Genomic DNA, 20,760 nt, shown 5'->3' on the forward strand with positions numbered 1-20,760 from the left:
GTGGCCGGGATGTAAAGCCTTTGTCCCCACGTTATATGCCACTGTGAAGCCGGAAACTGCACTATTGAGCCACATATCATTCATGGTCAAGAAGTAATTGGGTTAATGTAAAAAGTAAGTAAGTAAGAGGCCCCTCACAGGCCTTTGCTATACTGGGGATATTTCTCCCTGTAGTAAAGGGAGCTTCCGTTGCATGATCAACCCACATTTACAAAAACACACCCAACACTGCAACAATTCATCAGGACCTCTGAGTATTAGTCTCATATTAAACATAAAGAAAAGCCTATATCTAGCCAAAAACATGCCAGTCTTGAGTTGTGGAGTCGTGTCAGATGACACATGAATCTGATGACTTTAGACTGAATACCAAAAGACTTGCAGTGCGACTTTGACTTATAATCAGTGACTTGTGTCTTCTGCCTTTTGACCTGGAATGACTTGATATCCTTGCAAAACCCCAAAATGTGAATAAAAAAGTGATTTTATTGTGAATCAACCCCTAGGTTCAGATAATTTAAATCAGATGCTATCAATCTGACAGCAACTAATCATGTAGCACAAGCAGGAGAAGGTCTGTCTGTCAGTACAGGCGTTACCTGCACGGCAGCTTAGGCAGTTTATGTCAGTGAGGAATTACAGGCAGCTAGGAGCGTGGTTTAGGTGTGTGTGACACAACACGAGAGACAACTGTTTGTTCAAAATATCAGGATGGCTCTGTGTAACAAACCTTCAGGCATGTCAGGTTAATGTCATCCAACTTAATATCACATTCAGGCAATAAAACACTTAAGTAGATTACTACTTTGTATCTTTCCACAATTAAAATGACTAACATCTCCAACAGCAGATTATATCAGCTGTGGCTTATTGATATTAAAAGTGTAAGCCACTTGCCAAAAGCAGGCAGCAACCTCTGGTTCTGCCAAGTGAAGCCAATGCTTCAACCTGCATTCTCTCTACTGGCCATCAGGGGACGACTCCTCTGGTTGTATAGAAGTCTATGAGAAAATGACTCTACTTTTCTCTTGATTTATTCCCTCAGTTTATGGTCTCAATCTCTAGTTTCAAGTCTTCTTCAATACAGCATGATGTTCATTAAGTAAATTATGGTCCATTTAGAGTCAAATAGACCATAACCGTATGCTTTAGGGCGGGCTTACTGTGATTGACTGGTCACTGTACTAGAGCTGTATCCGGCATCTCTATGTCACTCCTCCACGTTCCAAATATGGTAACTTACGTTTATTGGTTGCGAAAAAAACAACATGGTGACGGCTGTAATCAGAGATGGCTACAGCGAAATTGCCGAACTCAAGGCTTCAAAACGGCAGTCCACATCCAATCGGTGACGTCATGATCATTACGTCCACTTCCTATATACAGTCTATGGCCAAAAGGCAAAAGTGAAACTTCTTTCTCTTGTCTTGTTAATGCTGTCTTATACAGTCAGTGTCTGTACTGCTAAAAGATCATTTGCGAAGCAAATGAAGCGCCACAATTTGTAGATTCATTGAGGGATTCAAACCTATAGTCACAGGGATAACATACCAAAGTACACCTGACCATTTTGCTTTTAATTGTCCTTAAATGTATTTGAAAGCAATGAATACCAATTTTAATAAACATTACTTATCTCTGTAAATGTACTGACTGGTGCACTGTTTGAAAAATGTACAATGGCATTACATTTGGTGACTTTTTGAGGACTCAAAAGACGAAGGTTAGGACTTGGAACTTGATTTGGCCCTTCGTTGACTCAGGACCATATAAGAAGGGGAAATAGTCTCTGTGACATGACCTATTGGTCTTTGGCCTGCCGTTTTGAAGCATCGAGTTCAGCATTATGTCCGTCGCCATCTTGATTTTTGGCTGTCACCATCTTTTTATTTTGCAACCAGAAGTGACACGAGAGAAAAAAAGTAAAAGAACAATCAAATGCTGAATAAGGGTTCAAATTGATGCATGTTGTCCCCTCTCTCTCTTTCTCTTTTTGGACCAAATGTTACAATTAACTTTCATGTGCAATTTAAACCTTGTTAAAGTTAAAGAAAACGTGTAAAGCACTTCAGTGTGATACTATTTATTTCTTATAGAGATTAGCAGGATCCTGTAAAGTTACAATTTTGAGCTTGGCTCAATAACATATTGGAAACACATGATTGCTCACATTGAAGTACAGTATAAAATGGGACTCATGACAGCATGAGTATTGTGCTGAACAGAATATAGAGATTAACGTGACTTTAATTGTGACCCTTTGGGCTATTTCCTGTAGCAGTCACTTAAGAGAAAGAGTTGGCTGAACAGGATGTAAGAACAGAGCAAAGACAGCAAACATGCAGCACTATCCTTTTCAAAGCTGCATGGAAACTTATGCGTGGTCAACCTTCTGTCAATCCCCTAAACTTCATGAAATATCACGTGTAAAATAAAGTCCAGGGGTCCAATACTCAATAACAATCCAGTTATGAAGTGCTTTTCTCTAAGCTTGTCTATGTTCTTTGCAGAGGGGCTTTCCTGAGGTTTGGGCTAGCAACCAAGGAGCACACCAAAGAAGACCATTGTACAAGATACAATGGAGGCCTTTGGAAATTATGGGGGAGGAGTGGTTGTGTCAGGACCTCACATCAACATTTTGTATCAGAGGCGCAGACAAAGATGCCACAAAACAGATACACATTTTTGCATGTGATTGAGGCCAAACACTAAATCTCAACAAAGATTATTTATGAAAGTGAAATATTCTTCCAAATACATCATAAGTCATCTTGATGAAGTGTTGAACTCTTGCAACTGCTTCACTTTGATGTGAATATGAGATGACAAGATAACACCAAATGGAATCTGATATGTCTTTCCAAAATAGATAAAAGTTATGTTTTCATTTTTGGGCTCCATCTGTTCACTATGGTGACAGTGAAATAAAGCTGTCAACAAACAGGAATAATAGAGATACTGCAACTAGATGAATATTGTATAGGGCTTGATCTTATTAAGATTAAATTAATAGACACATACATGCATGGGTAAACCGAGCATTACCATGTTAAAGTCATAACGTCAAACCTACTACTGTAAGGTTCGGCAAGAGATTAGTCTCTGCAGTCAGTGGGCAAATTGCTGTTGGCTGAAGAAAAAAAGCCAGGCAGACAGCAATGTGTGCTGCTTTATATACTTTATATACTTTCTGTGAGGGAAATTCTAATATTAGCATTGTTTTATGCATGTTAGCACCAGTAGAACACAGACCACAGCGCTTCAGCAATAACCCATCGTCCACAGAGCAAGGACTCAAGTCTCATTGTACATATCCCATCATCACCAGTTACTGTCCTTAACACTCAAACATTTTGCTCCAATATCGGTCTCCGTTAATGTACGGTAATCACATCATCGGACTCCTCCAGGACTTCTCTCTCTAACAGAATTGAAGCAGCAGTGATGACTCTTTTACAAGCCAGGCCAATACAGAACCATGGAGTTCACTAGAGAGAAAAAAACTACAAATTACTTCCAGACCACATTCATACTCGCAACACCTCCTGTTTTGGAGAAACAAAAGAACAAATATATAGAAAGTTATTTATATGTATTTTTCTGACCTCAGCATGAGAGGGGAGAGAGAAGTGGAATGTGTCGGAATGGGAAACCATCATGGAGAGGGGCTGGGGTGTCCTGGTCTTGTTTTTGGGCCAACAACAATGCAGGGCTCAGAGACACAGTACCCACCAGTAGGCCTAATGCAATTCACACATCCACACAGTCCATCCCAACAGCTGCCCTCGGCTGGAACTGCACCAGAGGGACTACAGCCTCAGTCAACCCTGCCATCCGTCACATTGCCCAACCCAATACCAGACGCCAGCTCCAATGAGGCCAAATATTAACACCACTTTGCAGCTGTTGGGAGGGTGATGGACTGTTGAGGTGTCGCCTCATCAGAAACAGGATTGATCTGTTCTTAATTTCAGAAAATTCTTCACAGCTGTTGAAGAACTAACTCAACAATTATAGCTGGCCTTAAAGCCTTACTTCACTTAACATTAACAGCTGGTTTAGGTTCAAGCCATTCCACAAAAACAACTCAGTCCAAACATGATCCGCCTAATGCAGGCCTGTTTTGAAGAATCAAGACTGCACAACTTTGAATCACATTTTTTCACATTAATTCATAGAGGAGATGATTAAAAGAGTGAGCTGTCATGTTCACAGCCTGGCACCGCCAGCCTCCACCATGCTGCTGCTGGAGCCCAACCAAGGGTTTCATGGAGAAGCACCATGTCCTTGTGGCTCACGTTGTTGTGCAGACACAGCGACCCACCAACATCCCCATCAGGGTCTTCAACCATGATGCTGAACTTGTTATCTAGATGAGAGGGGCTGTGGTCAGGATTCTTCGGCAAAGCTGTAGAAGAAGGTGGAGAGTCCCCAGCCAGAAGCAGGTCTTGTGCACTGCTACCTGCTACAGTCCGACAGTAAGGTTTTCTCTTCAGAGCACGCTGATCTAGTCCACACCAGCACTATGTGCAGCACTATATCCTGACCAGCCCAGGACCACCTGTGAAACAGCCACCATGCACAATGGCCAGAGACAAACAGACGGAAGCAGACCAGCAGGTGCATCGGGGGAGACAGGACCCCCTGATTGCCATAGGGTATTTTGCACACAGGGACAATACCACCAGAATGCAGATGCACTGTCTAGGAGTCCCTGCTGGAGGTCATGACCATGCACGATGGCAGAGCCGAACCTCAGTGGCAAACAGCGTTAACATAATGGCCAACCGTCCAGGTGAAGCCTGTCTCCAGTGGGGTAGTGAACACCTCCAGTCACATCAGTTGTGATTGTGCTCTGTGCCATTCAAGCTTCCACAGGGTGGAGTGAACCACCCACCTGTTCTGTTGACCCACCTGTTCTGCTATTCAACTGCAGCAGTTGAATAGCGGCCAAATAACTGACCCAGACAGACACTGTGGAAGTGGATGGATGAAAGGAGAGGCTAGCCAACATGGACTGACAGAGCCTCCAGCAGCCCTGTCACCAAAGCCTACTGTGCACAGTGGGAAAGATGGAGTCTTACTGAGGAAATTTTACTACACCGAAGGAAAAGAAAAGAGTTTTGAGTTTTACTCAATTCAGAGCGATTGTTAATGTACTCCTTATGACCATAGTATGGTGAGGTGAATGACTGCTAGGGAGGAAAGGGCCCTATTTCAGTCTGGTGTGGAGCAACAGCCTTGTAGTAGTTACAGGTGTATTACAGCTACAATTACTATACTACTGCTACTTCTATCCCTACAACTACTGGTGCTTGCTACAATTACAGAAAGGTAATAAAAAAAACTCCATAATATAACCTAAAGCTACTATGCTTTCACTATTTTGAAGCTGACTTATTTTACCAGCTACCACTGGTATCAACACCTTAATGCTTGTAATGGTTTTAATGCATACTTTGATGTCTTTTTTACACCTTTTGCCTCATACAGTTTTACGGTTTTACAGTACTGTCTTTCAATATTTTTGACCGTCACATGACTTCTCATGATGTCATGATTCTGTAGAAATCCAGACTACCACTCCTGTCTTTTCAGCACCACATTAGGAAAACAGTTTCCTCTGAGTTTTGTATTAGGTTATAACTGTGCAGAAAGTGAATGTCTTTTTGCAAAGGCTTTGATCTAGGCTTCTGTTGATGGTTCCACGCAACCCCAGACATACTTGACATTCAGCACAAAGCCAGTTTCTCCCCTGGCCTTGAGGAATGCTGGCTTGATGACAGCAGCCGGAATCTGGGCTAATAAAGAATGTGACCATTGTGGTGACAGTCAGATCTTCCTCCACCACTACATGCACCACAGACAGCTGTTGTTTAGAGACTAAAGGCTGTGACACATATTTCTCCGGCTTTCACACACGCACACACAGACTTTATTCATCGAACAATACCAGAGGGGACTTCTGGAAGGGATCTTGGCAGCATTTGAATCATTAGGATGATGAAAAATCTTGGAAGATAAAAGAGTCTTCCCTCAAAGTGTTTAGAGGCCTTTCTGTCTACACCAGCAGCCTTACAGGGACAAATTATCCCAGAAAAGTTTGCACACTGCAGCAGCCAGGTGTCCTGTCAATGTGTCCTTTGACCTGTATCTGCTGTGTTCTAGTATGAGTACGGACTGGTGATCCTGTGCCACATTTCAACATTAGAGGAGAAGGAAGTTATTATCCTGTCTGTCATCAGAGAGATAGAGAAGCATTAAACGAGTCACGTGTCCTCTGAGTCAATCCCAGCTTATTAGAGTTTCATCCTATCACAATGTCAACTTCTTTTGTCTCAAAATGTTATAAAGCACAGCGCACAGTGAAATCTAGTCTACTACACAGTACCAAGGAGCAGTTAGAGGGTGCATGCCTTATATATATATTGTATATAGTGATACATGTCATGTTTTTGAAAAAAGGTTTCAGTACTTCTTAGGGTGGTGTTGAACTCTCAAAACCACAATCACATTAGTGAAATATTGAAACTCCATTCTAACAGGCTTTTTCAGGGTTGCAGGAGCCAGTCCATTACAAAGCTAAAACACATATAAACTACCAGTGGTGGGCCGTCATGGCCAGCTAAGCCTTCTCTGCTGGCCTAAACAGAATCACAAAGTTATAGCTATTTTATAATTTAATAATTTTTCACAAATACACTACAAGTATTAAAAAAAATTCCCACTAGCTTATTTTCTCATTGCACAGCTCCCGTCTTCCTTAGTTGCTCTGCTTCCAGCCTGCAGCACCGCTTCCAGTGCAGCTAGTTTTAAGTAGAGCTCTTATCCAATCGGATTCAGCCTCTATTTCTCTATGTAAGGAGAGAGGCCCGAGGTCCTCTAGGTAGACCTTGCAGATTAAAGTATATGGGGACAATATTGTCGATTAGCATCGTCTTCAACCAATCAGATCTTTAGTTTGACATGTTGGGCGTATTCTTTGACATGCCAGAGCTGTCTAGGTAGCCTGCTAAGTACGTCAGCATTAAGGTGCGCCGTGATTGGTCAGTGGGCCAGCATGACTTTTGTCAAACAGAGAGCTAGCTAGCAGATCTTAGTGTTTAGTAAGAGTTCAAGTTGAAACATATGTAAGAAGTTATGACATTGACATGACATTTTTAGCGTTTTTAAACAGATTTCTGGAGAAGGACATTTCCAGAAAAACTGGACATTGTATCAAGGGGTCAGTCAAGCCCACAGCTAGCAGCCCTAACCCAGCCAGGAAAAGGATTTGTACAAACGGTATTTCTGGCTGACAGCGGTGGGGAAGCGTTGCACATTTTATGGCTAAGAATGCGTTTCATTTGCAACTGAGCTCTTGTTGTTTGGAGCTGTTTTGAGCTATGTTACGCTAACCACGGCAGCTACATGACAGGACACGTACAAGCTAAGTGCTTTTGAAAACGTTTGGAGAGACCTGAGTGGACTTTTTAAGTGAAGAGCAGATGTGGTAAGTTAACTGATTTTGCGTCTTTACATCTGCAGTAGCGTTTCTACTGTGTTCATTTGTCTATTGTGTCGTTTTTATGAATAATATGAATGCCTCGTGTTCTAGCGCTGCAGTGTTGCTTGATTGATTTGTTGCTTTGTTGTCATATAAATATGTGACTGGTTCTTGTGAGTTGTTCTTGTCATTGTCTTAATTACATTGATTTGGACTACATATATTGTCCGTTAATTACGAAGCATCCCGTCATGCGCGGGGTTATTGTCCGGACAATTGAATCCGTTCGGGCTGTTGTTTCCCCGCTAGCTTAGCTGCGGTACTGCAGCCTCAGTTGTTTTTTGTTATTGTTCCGGGTTCAGAGGTCACAAAGCCTGTTGTCTGTTACGTGAGCGCAGTCCACCAAAAAATTATATTTCCCACAATTTAAGCTAATGCATTTTCCAAATGCACTAGTATTATTCAAACGTATTGTTCGGTTCTTAAGCCTCGTACTGAACGGTTTAATACAAATATGTGTGTTATTACACCCCTAGAAACAAATAGCCATAGTTGTGGCATCATAATGAGCTTATTAGGACATGGCTCAAGTAGGACAGCACAGAAGGCCTAAGTATAAAATGCACGGCCCGCCACTGTAAACAACCAAGCACATCCTCAACTAGAAAATGCACTCAGAGTACAGAGCTCTGCCAGGTGTGTCTGCAACGACTGAGGCTATAATGTTTGATTGAATGAATACAAACCACAGTTGCCTGCCATCTAGAATGTAAGTGTTGCTGTTAGTGCTCAGATCAGTTTGGTATTTGCTAAGCAATAGTTATACATGCAAACATACACACAAATGTACATACAATTGTCTTACCTAGACGTAAAACTTTTGTAATCTGTATGGAAAATAAGTCCAAACGGAAGCAGTTATTGATCAATTGTCCTTCAGCGTACAGTCAGAAATAAACGCAAAAATTATTAGACTGTTGGGTCCAATAGTATGCGAGATTAGCCATGGACAGACAGACAGACACAGAGATGCAGACACACGCACACACACAATCCAGCAGGGTTCGACATTAACCAGAAAGAGTTACTCTGTGGCTGTTAGGGAACAAGCAGTGACTCATTGAGGAAGCAGGAGTTGTTGAAAGAAAACTCCCCGAAAAAAGACTATCTAAGCATTCCCACCCATTCACACAACGATGGCACAGCCTACGGGAGTGATTTGGACCAATTTATGGGAGGCCGGGGATCAAATCGTTGATTTATTTATTAAGGAACAACCCTCTCTACATTCTGAGCCACAGTTGCCCATAAAAGAAGTCAACACAAAATAACTGTACCTAACTATCCTAACTGAGTGCAATGCGAGCAAGCTTAAGCGACTGTTTGATTGCATTATTTTCTATTTTAATGTCCTAACTGGCCGTTTTGAGCTGAACTTTTGTCAGACGCCTTGTTTGTATTTGTTCCTGTCACTTACTTTGAAAGCACCACAATGGCCAAGTAACAACAAAAACTGAAGTAAAGTGGCAGCTGGCTGGTGTAGCCTTATCAAGGTAAATGACCATCGCTAATAACAACCTTGCTCTTGGCTACACTGTATGTCATGTCCAGCAAATGGAGACATGGGAAAACATGCAAAGACAGAACCCTTCCAGCCAGCTAATGCTAATCACCTCATCACTGTGTGTTTGAAATGACCCACATTGGGACACTGCTCAGAGAACGGTCACATTCTTGACTGCAAATGTGATGCACTGAGGACAACTGTTGCTGAAGTCAATTTCACCCTGATGTCAGAGGGGGAAAACCCTGTGTAATCCCCTCTGGCTGGTTCACACTGACACCCGTCCAGCAGTGCAGATCAGTTTCAACACTGTATGAGGTTTAGCATTTTTAATGCCTCCACATCCATAGGGACATGTCAACTATTCAACACCTAATGCTGCCTCTCACAGATGTCAAATTACCAGCACTCAAACAGTGAAGCTGACAAAAGACAGCTCAGGGAAATGACCATGGTTTGAAACATGAGGTGAGGTACATTGCAGCCTAATAATGACTTGTGCTTTGTTTAATTTTGGCTGATGTATCTTATAGCCACTAGTGCATCATGTTTCAAAATAAAACACTGTTTACATCTATAATCATCTGTCCTCAAGATGTGGTTAATCTAATTAGTGTGGAATGTATTTGACACCCTGCCATCACATACGGAGCATTATGAAAAACCAAAGGGAATCATATCTCTGCCCACAGGTGGCCCTGTGCGCTGACCTCAGAGAACAAACATTCGGAACAAAAGAAAGCAGCCTGTGATCAGGTTCATGTAGAGGCCTTAAAGCGTCCTCACGGTTTACACACCACAGCAAATATTCCTGCTGTCGGCCCATATGCAGAGCTCCAGTTCTTTGGATAAAAGTGAGCAGTAAATCTACTTCTAGAGACACGGGACGGGAACAGAGACTTCCGGCGCGGCAGTGATTTCACCCATTAGGTTGGCCATGCCAAGCATATCATTGAAAGGAATCCGGTTTCTGTATGCTGCTGTCCCCTGAGACAAGAATCATGTGGCGGATCCCAGCATGCTGAATGATAAAGAGTCAAATATGAAAGTAGATTTACTGCCAGATGTTGGCAGAGTATGCTTCATTTCACTTGTAAAACAGAGAGGAAAACAGAGTGAGCATGAAAGCATGAATAATTCCAGGACATTCTTTTGGGGAATTGTCTGAGTTGCCTTGTGGAGAAAATGGCAGCAGGAGTGGATACCAAGGTGTCTGCAGAGTTCTGAAAACCCCAAAATGAGCATGCACAGACACTCAATTAAACAAAAAACAGTCTGTAACTTTTTCCTATACATTCCATACAGAAGAACACACAGTTCTTCAACCTGCTGTCAGCTTATGTCAGACATCATATTTACACAGGAAGGAAGGTTCAAAAGAAATGATGTGGTTTTGTTAAGTGTCGTTTTTTTTCTCCTGAAAATATGTTGATAGGAACCAAAGTGCAGTGGTGGAAAGTAACTAAGTGCATTTACTCAAGTACTGTAGTCCAATTATAAGTACCAGTTTAAGATACTTTTACTTAACTTGTACATTTTCATTTTCTGCTACTTTATACTTCAATTTCACCATACTGCAGAAGCAAAAATTTTTAATGCACTACATTTAAGTTACTTTGCAGATTCAGATCATTAATACAAAATATAATTAACAAATTAATTATGATGTATTATGTTACTTTACGCTACCCAGCAGTATATAAAGTCATTAAAATGAGTACCACATTTACCAGCTGCAACATTAAAGAAAATTACATATTAATACATCAATGATTAAAATCCATCATAATGATATACACAATTTTGTTTTGTGTATTTTGAAGCTAATACTTTTTGTAGAAAAATGGTTAATGAAGCTTGGGGCTGTTCTCCTACAGGGACCTGCAGAGGGACGACACCCAGTGGCCTTTATCAGCCGTAAGCTGTTCCTGAGGGACGTCCGGTACTAAACGGTGGAGAAGTGGGCCCTGGACTCTTTTAAATACTACCTCCTGGGATGTGAGTTCACCCTGGAGATGGACCACAATGCTCTCCAGTGGCTTGAGAAAATGAAGGACACCAATGGACGGCTCACCCGGTGGTACCTGGCATTGCAGCCATTCCGGTTTATTATCCATCACATTCCAGGAAAGGACAAATGCACAATAGATTACCTCTCTCGCTATCCCAGCAGGAGCTTTGAAGGGGGGGAGTGTGTGGTGGCCACAGCCCCACAATGGAAGTTATCTGGCTGCTGAGCGCCCCTTCCTGGTCTGACAAAAGATGGGTCTGAGGGTGGAGCCTGGTTTTATGCAGAGGCCTGAGCCAAGGACCATACCAAGAGTTCTTGTCTGTGTTGTCCTCCCCTTTATGCTTTTGTTGGTTTTGCCAGCCAGTATATAGGTTTCCCTCAGTTTCATTCTAGAGGGTTTTTGTTAATGGAGTTAACGTCTTGTTTAGTTCACCTTATTCTTTAATAGGGTTATGTTTTTTTTACTTCTTTTATAGGGGCCCCATAACTTTGTTAAGTAATTTATTTGTAACTGATTGTTATTGAATAATTGGGAAAATAAACCCACTTTTGACCCACTTGACCTAACATGGCTGTTGAGTGAAACCTTGTGTCTCTAAAATGGAGGCTTGTTAGGAGCTCAGGGTTCTGGTTCCAGCAAGTCCTCACATGTCTTTGCTCATCTGATCTGGTGAATTTACCAACCTAATCTTTCTCTCTGACAGCCAAGACCTTATTGAGATTCACACACGTCTGGGACACATTTACAGCCGTCTCTTATCCACAAGTGAGCAGAAATGAGCAAAAAGAAGAACCACGATGCTACCGTTAGCTCACTCAAAATGCTGTGATTAGTGCTACACAGTGGACCAGATAATAGACTCTGATAATCTAGAGGAGGGGTATTCAATTTTAATTCAACGAGGTCCATTTAGTCCAAAACAAATTTAGTCCAATCACAGTAATGTCTAACTTGACCTCAAATTTTGTATGTATTGAAGTAGCTTAGCAGTTGTATTTACTTCTGTATGTAGTCCACAACTGACTGTCAAGTAAAATCAAGAAAGTTTGATTGAATAATATCTGAATATTTATTGTCAAGAAATAATCTAATAATAAATAAATGTTCTCTCGTTTCAAGTAAAATAAAGGATGCATTTAAGATTAAAATACATAACAGAAAGCTTTTGAAAAATGTTTATCTTAAAATAAAGTACTTAATTTTAGAAAAAAAAAAATTAAGGATTCTGATCATATTGGGCTTATTATTTTCTGTGACTTAATTTCGGATGTGAGTTGATACGTTTGCTCAAAAGAGCTGTGTTTTGTCTCATAGTGGTGCTACACATTACCGCTTTTAATAATTGCCACGGTCTCTGATCATATATGACAAACTGGTTTTGAATCTCCCGTGGGAAGAATGAACATATAAGAGTTTGTCCATTTTTGGTTAAAGACTCTGGTCTCTCTGTCCACATTTGTCTTAATGGAGAATGGCATGCAAAATAACTTCTCTGACTTGTGAAGCTTATCGGAATACACATTGGCTGAGTAGCATCACGTAATGTGATTTACAACGCATGTAATTGGGTGTGTTTCCTGGACCGCTGAACGAGCTGCGCCAGTTAAAATAGAAGTGCTCTGTCAAAATTCAATAATTCTCAATTATCTATCGGTTGTAGATCCAGAGTCCATCTACAACGGCGCCTGGGTCTGGGCTCAGACCATCGAACTAGAGCTTGGACGGCAGGTGGCTTCCTGGAAATGTCCGCCAGAAACCACTTCATAGAATTGTGCGGGTGGGATGCAGATGTTGGCATATTGTGCAATGTACAATAAGTAAATGTATGAAAACAATAACAACATTTGAATAATTGTTAGGAGCTCAGAGCAATTGCCTTAGTACAGTACAGTGCATTTATAGTATTTAATCCAAAGGGGGTTCAAATGGATTTACAAATCAAATGATGTTGGATTCAACCAGAAAATGTATGAAACCCTTCAAGTAAGCAAAATAAGACAACATACCATGACTGGAGATACAGGACTTTTAAGGGACAACAGAAGTCTGCTTGGAGGGGTCTGAGCCAAACAATGGACATGTGCGACAAAGATGTCTATGTTCTCATCATATTGGACAGCAACAGGAACATTTCTCAGAAATGTCACATAGTCTATTCTGCAATAAATGACTTGCTCAGTGGAGTTTTTTTTTCACAAAGGACATCTGGAACCTTGTTGAGACGGTTCTAATGAGGACTCAGACCCCTTACAGCTTTTTGCATCTGCTGTTTCATCTGCTATGGACACCAGTATATGTCTTATGTATTTGCCTTGGGACTAAATAATACAGCACTGTTGCAAGAACATTGGACCTCATGCATGAACATTTTGGTATTCAAACTTCACTTTGTGTTCCTTTTTGTTGTACAGTGTGAGTGAGCCATGTCAGATTCAGCAAACATTCCTAACTTCAGAATACTGTGTCAATGACCAGCATTAACATGTCAGATCAGTCTCAATATTAATGAATGCACACAGTGGAATTCACAAGTGTATTTTGTGATTTATAACCTCTCAGCTGTGTTTGTGGTGTTGGTGCCCATGGGAAATTTTTTCATGCAAATATTGGAAACAAATATGGCTTGCTGTGTGGCATCCTGCTGGGCAATGTGCGTTGGATGACCCCCGTGCTTTTCTACTGGTTTTCAGAATTATTTCTTTCTGCAGAGAATTAAGGCTAATTTGTTTGTATTTCAAAGTTCTATGGAACCTTTTTTTCACATGGTGTTGAAATCCATGCTTGATTGCTCTACCTTCTGCTTCAAGAGTAACAACACACACACATACTCTGTGCTTTTCCAGAGAACTTCAGACTGGATTGGTAATGACACTCTAATGTTAAGTTTGTTTTGGAGTGTTTAGTGTTTCGATTATCTAATAAGTCTAAATGCTGTGTTAATAACCTAGCCCATGAGTCAACAATGAGAGGGAAACAGGCCAGATGATTTCAGTCAACAGGACTGTTTCACTGGAAATGCCCTCAATATACTCCAACGCTACCCCAAGTAATTTGATCAGCTGTCTTACCACATTTAAGCAACTAAACTTGTGTTAGTTGTGAGTATGAAAGGGTCACGAACACCTAATTCATTAACATATCATTGAATTGTATAACCAACCCTTTCATGTTTAGCTGGTTGGGGCAGCTGTGTCAGCCACTGGGTCAGCCAAGCATGTAAACACCAGTTGTGTTTGTGTGTTTTCATTGGCTATTTGACACCACATGCAACTATTTCCAGTAGTTTCTGAGAAGTTGTTGGCCTCTTCTAGGGTGGGATATTGCCCTGTATTGTCTCAAGTATAAATACAGAAGAAGAGGGGAGTACTACGAAGCAAGTTGGACAGAGCCAGGCTTTCTTTTCTTTAGCTTCTTTGACAAAAACTAAAGCCACAATCAAAGATATTGGGCACCAAGACGATCGTTATAAACTGTCTTTATTGACCCACGGTTTCTTCCTCGGGCTCTGTGTGCCTTCCCATAAAGGTGGACATACTTCCGCCTATGAAAACACCTTTGTTACAATTGAGGCATTAAATGAAAACCGGCAGAAAGTTGTGTCAGCAATTATGTACGTAATTATGTTTGTTAATATATTTATTTTACCACACAATGTACTCTTATTGCCAACCGTTTATTTCTAATGTGACAGCTGCACATTCTACAGCTGTTACACTTTAAACTTGATGCTTCAGACTTAAATGTTGTACTAAAGAACTGCATTTAGGTCTGTCCCATGGAGGACACATTTTTTGGACAAATCAAAGCGATACCAATTTTATTAATTGAATATTATCTGTGATGAATACCAAAAGACTAATCCGTTTTCTAATCAGTGTTCCATTAACTGTAATACCAGCAGTGTAAAACAGAGTTAAGCAAAAAACCAAGCATAAAAACATCATCCAAGTGGTAACGTCATGGTTATTAAAAAAATTCTACCAAATTTTCCTAAAGCAAACTTCATACTGATTAATAATGTAGTGAACTATTCATGTATGCTAACTGTGATTATATGCAATTTTATAACAGTTAACTGACATCCTGTGTACATTACTGCACTAGGGTCAAATTTTTAAAGGAAATGCTCATGTTGGTCACCTCAGTAGTGGTTTAGTGGGGCGTAAGTAGTAGTAGTTCAGACACAAACACACATTCCTCTGCTGTGGTCATCCCTAACTCTCACTTGGCTCATAGTCAGAAATAAGGACCCCTGCTCTCCCAGCAGAACTGACCTTACAATAAAAAAATTAATTAAGACTGAGGAATATGATTTGAAACGTAGCACTGCACTATGCAAAAGGTTTTCTCAGAGCTAGCGCATCATTTTTAAAAGTGTTGCTTCCTCTTTGAAAAGCAGGATATGGAAAAATGTTTTTTATGTGAAATTCTTCTGGGATCAAACCACATCAGGGGTTTTATAAGAAACACACTGTTCACACTGATGAGAATGTGTGGACATACCTTTTGTGCTCCTCCCAGGAGAAACATCTTTCTGCACTGATACCTGATAAGCAACTTCTATCAACATGCCTCCTCCCAAGTGCTTAGAGCTCTCTGGCCAAGTAACAAAGCCAAAACACGCAGTCATGTTCATGTAAGATGCTGATTCTGAAACCAAACATGTAGTTGAAGTCCAACTAGGATTTAGTATGCTCAATAAACTTTTCTTGCGTTAGGTTCACGACACGTACATCTTATTAAACGTCATACACATTGTGTAATGAGAAGAGTTGAGGAGTAATATTAATAAATGTAATTAGCTGTATGTAATCTGGCAATAATGACCTTAATAATAATGTGTTGTGTATTGTACATTAAAGCTACTGTTAGGAACTTTTCTACTGGTTATAAACAGTCTCAAATCTAATACTGACACTTATATATGACTTACATAAGTAAACAGGACCAGGATCAGTGAGAAGATATTTCTGTACAGTTATTCCTAACTGTCCCATGTTGTAAAATGTGAGCTTTTTATGTATTTGTTATTATAAAGCAGGTCTTAGTGCTCTGAAAACACTGAATGCTGTATCACTGTAACGCAATTTTGTTGAAACGCGCTAAAACTGTTTCAGACAGAAGGTAAATACAGGTATATTCAAACCACTAAACATTAAATCATGTAAACATATTCTAGTGGAAACCCAAAACACATGCATGAACCTGGAAATGAGCATATGTCTCCTTTAATGCTTGTCGTCGGTGCCACTGGGCTGGATTCCTCTTAAAATCAGATGGAATTATGTAGGGTCACCAGAAACTCCTTCAGCTCAGACTCCAGGGTCTCAAGCGACCAACCGCCTCAGGTAGACCCAGATTCAGCTTCGCTATCACCTTCGACCAGCAGTAGGAGCTCAGGCAGCAGGTTAAGGCCTGGACACCGATACCACGCTGCTGGAGGCCCAGGCCATCTTGTTGTGCCCGCTGGAGGGAAGGGAGACACGGGAGAACCTGAACCACTACTGCTCAGAGTCAGACCCTGCTGCAGTGAAATCACTCTGGTGCTCTGAAACACAACTTTTATCCACCGCCACCGCCAAAATGAACACAAAATGAAAGTTCCTTGTAGTATGTTATGTATAACACTTGTAAAATAATGCTGACCAATTGTTTCACTTCAATGCTTCAATGCTTGCTAACAGTAGATTTCATGGTGCTGCGATGCTGCTGCTTCATTACCCCAAACCCGCAGCAGACAGGGTGTAACAATGACAATGTTTCTCCCAGCTGAAGTCATAAGCTCACAAGACATGTAATGAAACACCTCATCAGTGTTGTGTAGATCCAAGAGGAATGGGTGGGAGAATTAACCTAAGCTTCATTACCCCCCACACACAGAGAACAACACGCCCAACATGCAGAGTCTGAGAAAAGCATGATGATATCATGGCTCTGACCAGGAAACCCCCCAACTTATGTTGAGTGGGTCATAGCATGAAGATCCTTTAGACAAGGGCAGCAGTGTGGTGAAACATTTCCCGTTCACTCTCTTTTCACAGAGGGGACTCCTCAAGAAGACGGGATGTTGGGGAGAAATTGGTCAATAGGACCTGTTTCAAAAATGAGATAAGTGAGGATTCCAGTTTCCACTTAATCAGTGGTGTACAAAATGCAGCAGTTGTGTGTGCAAAATGTGTCTAATCCAATAGAATCAATCATCAAAACAGCTAAAAACAGGTCAAAGTTGCATCACTGAAAATGTCTCCAGCATTGCAGCTGACATGAAGTTTTGTTGCATCACGGATCTGCTGTTGTGGGGAAATTTTTGTTGCCAAGTATCTTTGTTTCAATTGGAACACTTTGGTGACATTTCCAAAGTCTAGACAAGTATTGAGGGAGGCAACATTCATGGTCTTCCCCTAATGCCCTCTGACTTGCATCCATGCATCCATCCATATGAGCTAAGAAGCACAGTGGGTGGATGTGTATTATAAAGTCCCAGTTTTTCACTTCCTTTCATTCCAGAGTTCTTATTGCTGACAGAGGAAAGAGATTTTTCCTTTTGACTCAAAAAATGGTAAATGGACTTGCATTTGTAAAACACCTTTGCAGTCTTCCGACGACTCAAAGCACTTTACTATTCATACACTGACGTCAGGGCGACAAGCAATTTGGGGTTAAGTCTCTTGCGTAAGGTCACTTAGACAAAGACTGGAGGAGCCAGGGATTAAACAACCAATCTTCCGATTGGAAGACGACTCGATTTCTGAGCCACAAAGTACCCACAAATAAGAGTCGAGGTGTTAATATTTGGCTTTGCTATTTAGGACATCAGAGAGCAACATTTTGTCTATAACCAGACATGTTTTGGAGCGTCTTTACTTTATCTCAGTGTGGTTCTCTGTCATTACAATGTATCCTTCATTCACAGTAAAACCAAACGGGCCTACTAGCTTCAGGGTAAAGTGGGACAGTTGACTTGCTGGGTGTGCCTACCCAGTATGCCAGCCAGGGAAAGCTAGCTCACAGACAGGAGGTCTCTCAAGAGACCGTTCTCATGATGCACGGATTGCAATAATAACTGCCATTACGTGGGTCATAAAAAATGACTTTTCTGAAGGAAGGAGGAATAGCAGTAACAAACAATATTTGTTATGCCATCATGTAAAAAACATGATGTGATTATCTGAATAATTTGAGGGAGTAGGTAAACAAATATATTGATGATTGAACTATTTGAAGCAAATGGAACAACAAACTTTAAATGTGAAGATGCCAATAAAGCAAATGGGCTACAACTGCATTTTGTTGTGCAACCCTGTGTTGCATAATGACAATAAATTATCCTTGAATCCTTGAATTTATGTTGCGCAACCCTGTAGTACAATGACAATTTATGAACCTTGTAAATTATTTTATTATATTGTGAATATAAAATGGTGACGCTGGAGATTCAGAGACAGATGCTGGCAACTAACTGCTTACTTTGACATGAAACTCCCACATAGTTCGCTATTACTTTACTGCTTCAACGAATGTGAAGACTCTGGGACATTCTTGGGGTCTATAGGTGAGCACCTGGAGGGAGGTAACAATTGTAGTTGTGAAAGTAATGAATTGTAGTTTTACTAATGGTTTGAGTAGAGAGAGAGGTTGTGAGTGACAAGGGGTTTTGTTAGGTCGTTACCAGACAGACTGGACCGAGTGGAAGAGAGGAGCTTTAGCACACTATCGACTTAAAAGGGGTATTTTCAGATGAGGACATTTAATAATTGAATTAAAAGAAGTGTGGATGTGGGGGATTGAGTATGTTATAGGGGAGGGGTGAGAGAGGAAAGGAGAAAGGAATGGGGGGGGAACTGTTTGTTGACACAGTTTATCACTGCAGCAACCCAATTTTCCCACAGGGATAATTTAAGTTTCCTCTTACAGTAATAGATTCAATTGGGCTACAGAAAAAAACAAAAGATTGATGGTCTGAAAATCATTCTGTGATGTCCTCTCATCCCTCAATAACTGTTATTGAGCTGTCTTAGAGTAATTATCTCTGCTGTTGCTCCACTGAAGCTGCTCAACATCCAACTGTCAGAACTAGTTAACAGCAGGTAAGAAACACTACAGAGAGCTTGTGGCAGCAGTGGTGAAAGGTCATGTGAAACATTGTCCCCAAAGGCCTGTGGAAAGCACGCACACATGCTTTCTATTAAACTCTTGTAGATGAGGCTGATTTTCTAATGTGCTAAACACAAACATCCTTATTGAGTCAGTTCCAGAGCTGCATGCCCTCTATTTTAAGCAAAATAAGATTGAAACCACCGTGAGGCTGCAATACTTCTTACACCCAACTATACTGATCATTGAAAAAATGAAGCATTAACATAGTTTTAAGCTTGCAGCTAGTCAAGTTTAACAAACCTACTTTGCATATGGTTGATCATATTTTGTAGTAACTATGTCGATCAAATTATTGTAGTGGAGTAAAGAAAGAGCATTTCTTCTGAAATGTGTGTAAGTATAAAGTAGCAAAATATACGACTCAAGTCAACTTCAACTGCTTTAAAATTCTAAGTGCAGTAGGGGAAACCTGAGTGAAGCATAAAAAACACATTCTGTCGGTACTTAAGTAGTCACTGTAATGTCACCCACTGGTTTGTGGACTACGCTTTTCAAGCCTCCTGATTTTTCGCTGTCACCATCTTGTTTTGTTACATGAGGGGGTGGAGCTAAGTACAACCAAATGCTGAACAATACATTTTAGGAGACCAAAATGTGACAATGTACTTTCACTGACTGAAAGCACACTGTGAAAGGGTTAAAGTTTTAAGACAAAAACACAGCCACGCCCCTTCCGGTGTACCCATGGGACCTTATTTGGTAAAAAATATGTACAGAAGTCAACGGCGAGAGAGAAATATTTTTTGACTCCTTTTTTTCTTGAATTTTGCCACGAATTACACATATGCACAATGCTCGTCACCACCTTGCCTTGCTAGCTAGCTAGCTAGCTAGCTAGGTAGCTAGCTATATACATGCACAAATGTAACATTATCTTACCTGATGTGTTTTATCCGGCAGCTCTTTTAATCAGCAGGGAAGGGAAAGAACATGCAGGACCTGTCGTTCATGGAAGTACATCCTGGTACAAAACACACAAGCATCAGCAAGAGATGTCCCTTTTGGGTGTGGTCTTTGTAATTACATATTTTCAGTAATACTTCCATAGTTTTGCGACAAAATGCAACTGATATTGTGCTATTGAAAGATTTGACCTAGAGATAACAAATAAATGGAGATTAGTAAAAGGCCAAAGACTGAGCATAAAGCCACACAGAATTTTAGAGAGATAGGAATAAAACTGTAACTGATACGACCACTGATGTCTGGGCACTGTCAGCTGCTAAAAGGATATTAAGAACTCTAAGAAGTGCTGTCTCAGCGCTGTGGCCCGCCCTACAACCTGAGTAAAATGTATTAAAGAGCCTGTTGCCATTCATATGATTCAAGAGCTGCCCAGCCACCACTTTTTCCAAGACCTTTGCTGGAAGGAAAGTTAAGATATTGGGCGGAAGTTATTTAAAATAGATGAACCAAGAGATGGCTTTTTGAGAAGAGGTTGAACGGTAGAGGGTTTCAAATGATCAGGCACTTGACCAGGTGAAAGTTATCTTTTTTTTTTTATTTATTACAAGACAAGAGACAACACATAAACATAACAA

Source organism: Cebidichthys violaceus, unplaced genomic scaffold, assembly GCF_023349555.1.
Source record: "Cebidichthys violaceus isolate CVI_PGR_0920_01 unplaced genomic scaffold, fCebVio1.0.p SCAF_62, whole genome shotgun sequence".
NCBI classification, from domain to species: domain Eukaryota; kingdom Metazoa; phylum Chordata; class Actinopteri; order Perciformes; family Stichaeidae; genus Cebidichthys; species Cebidichthys violaceus.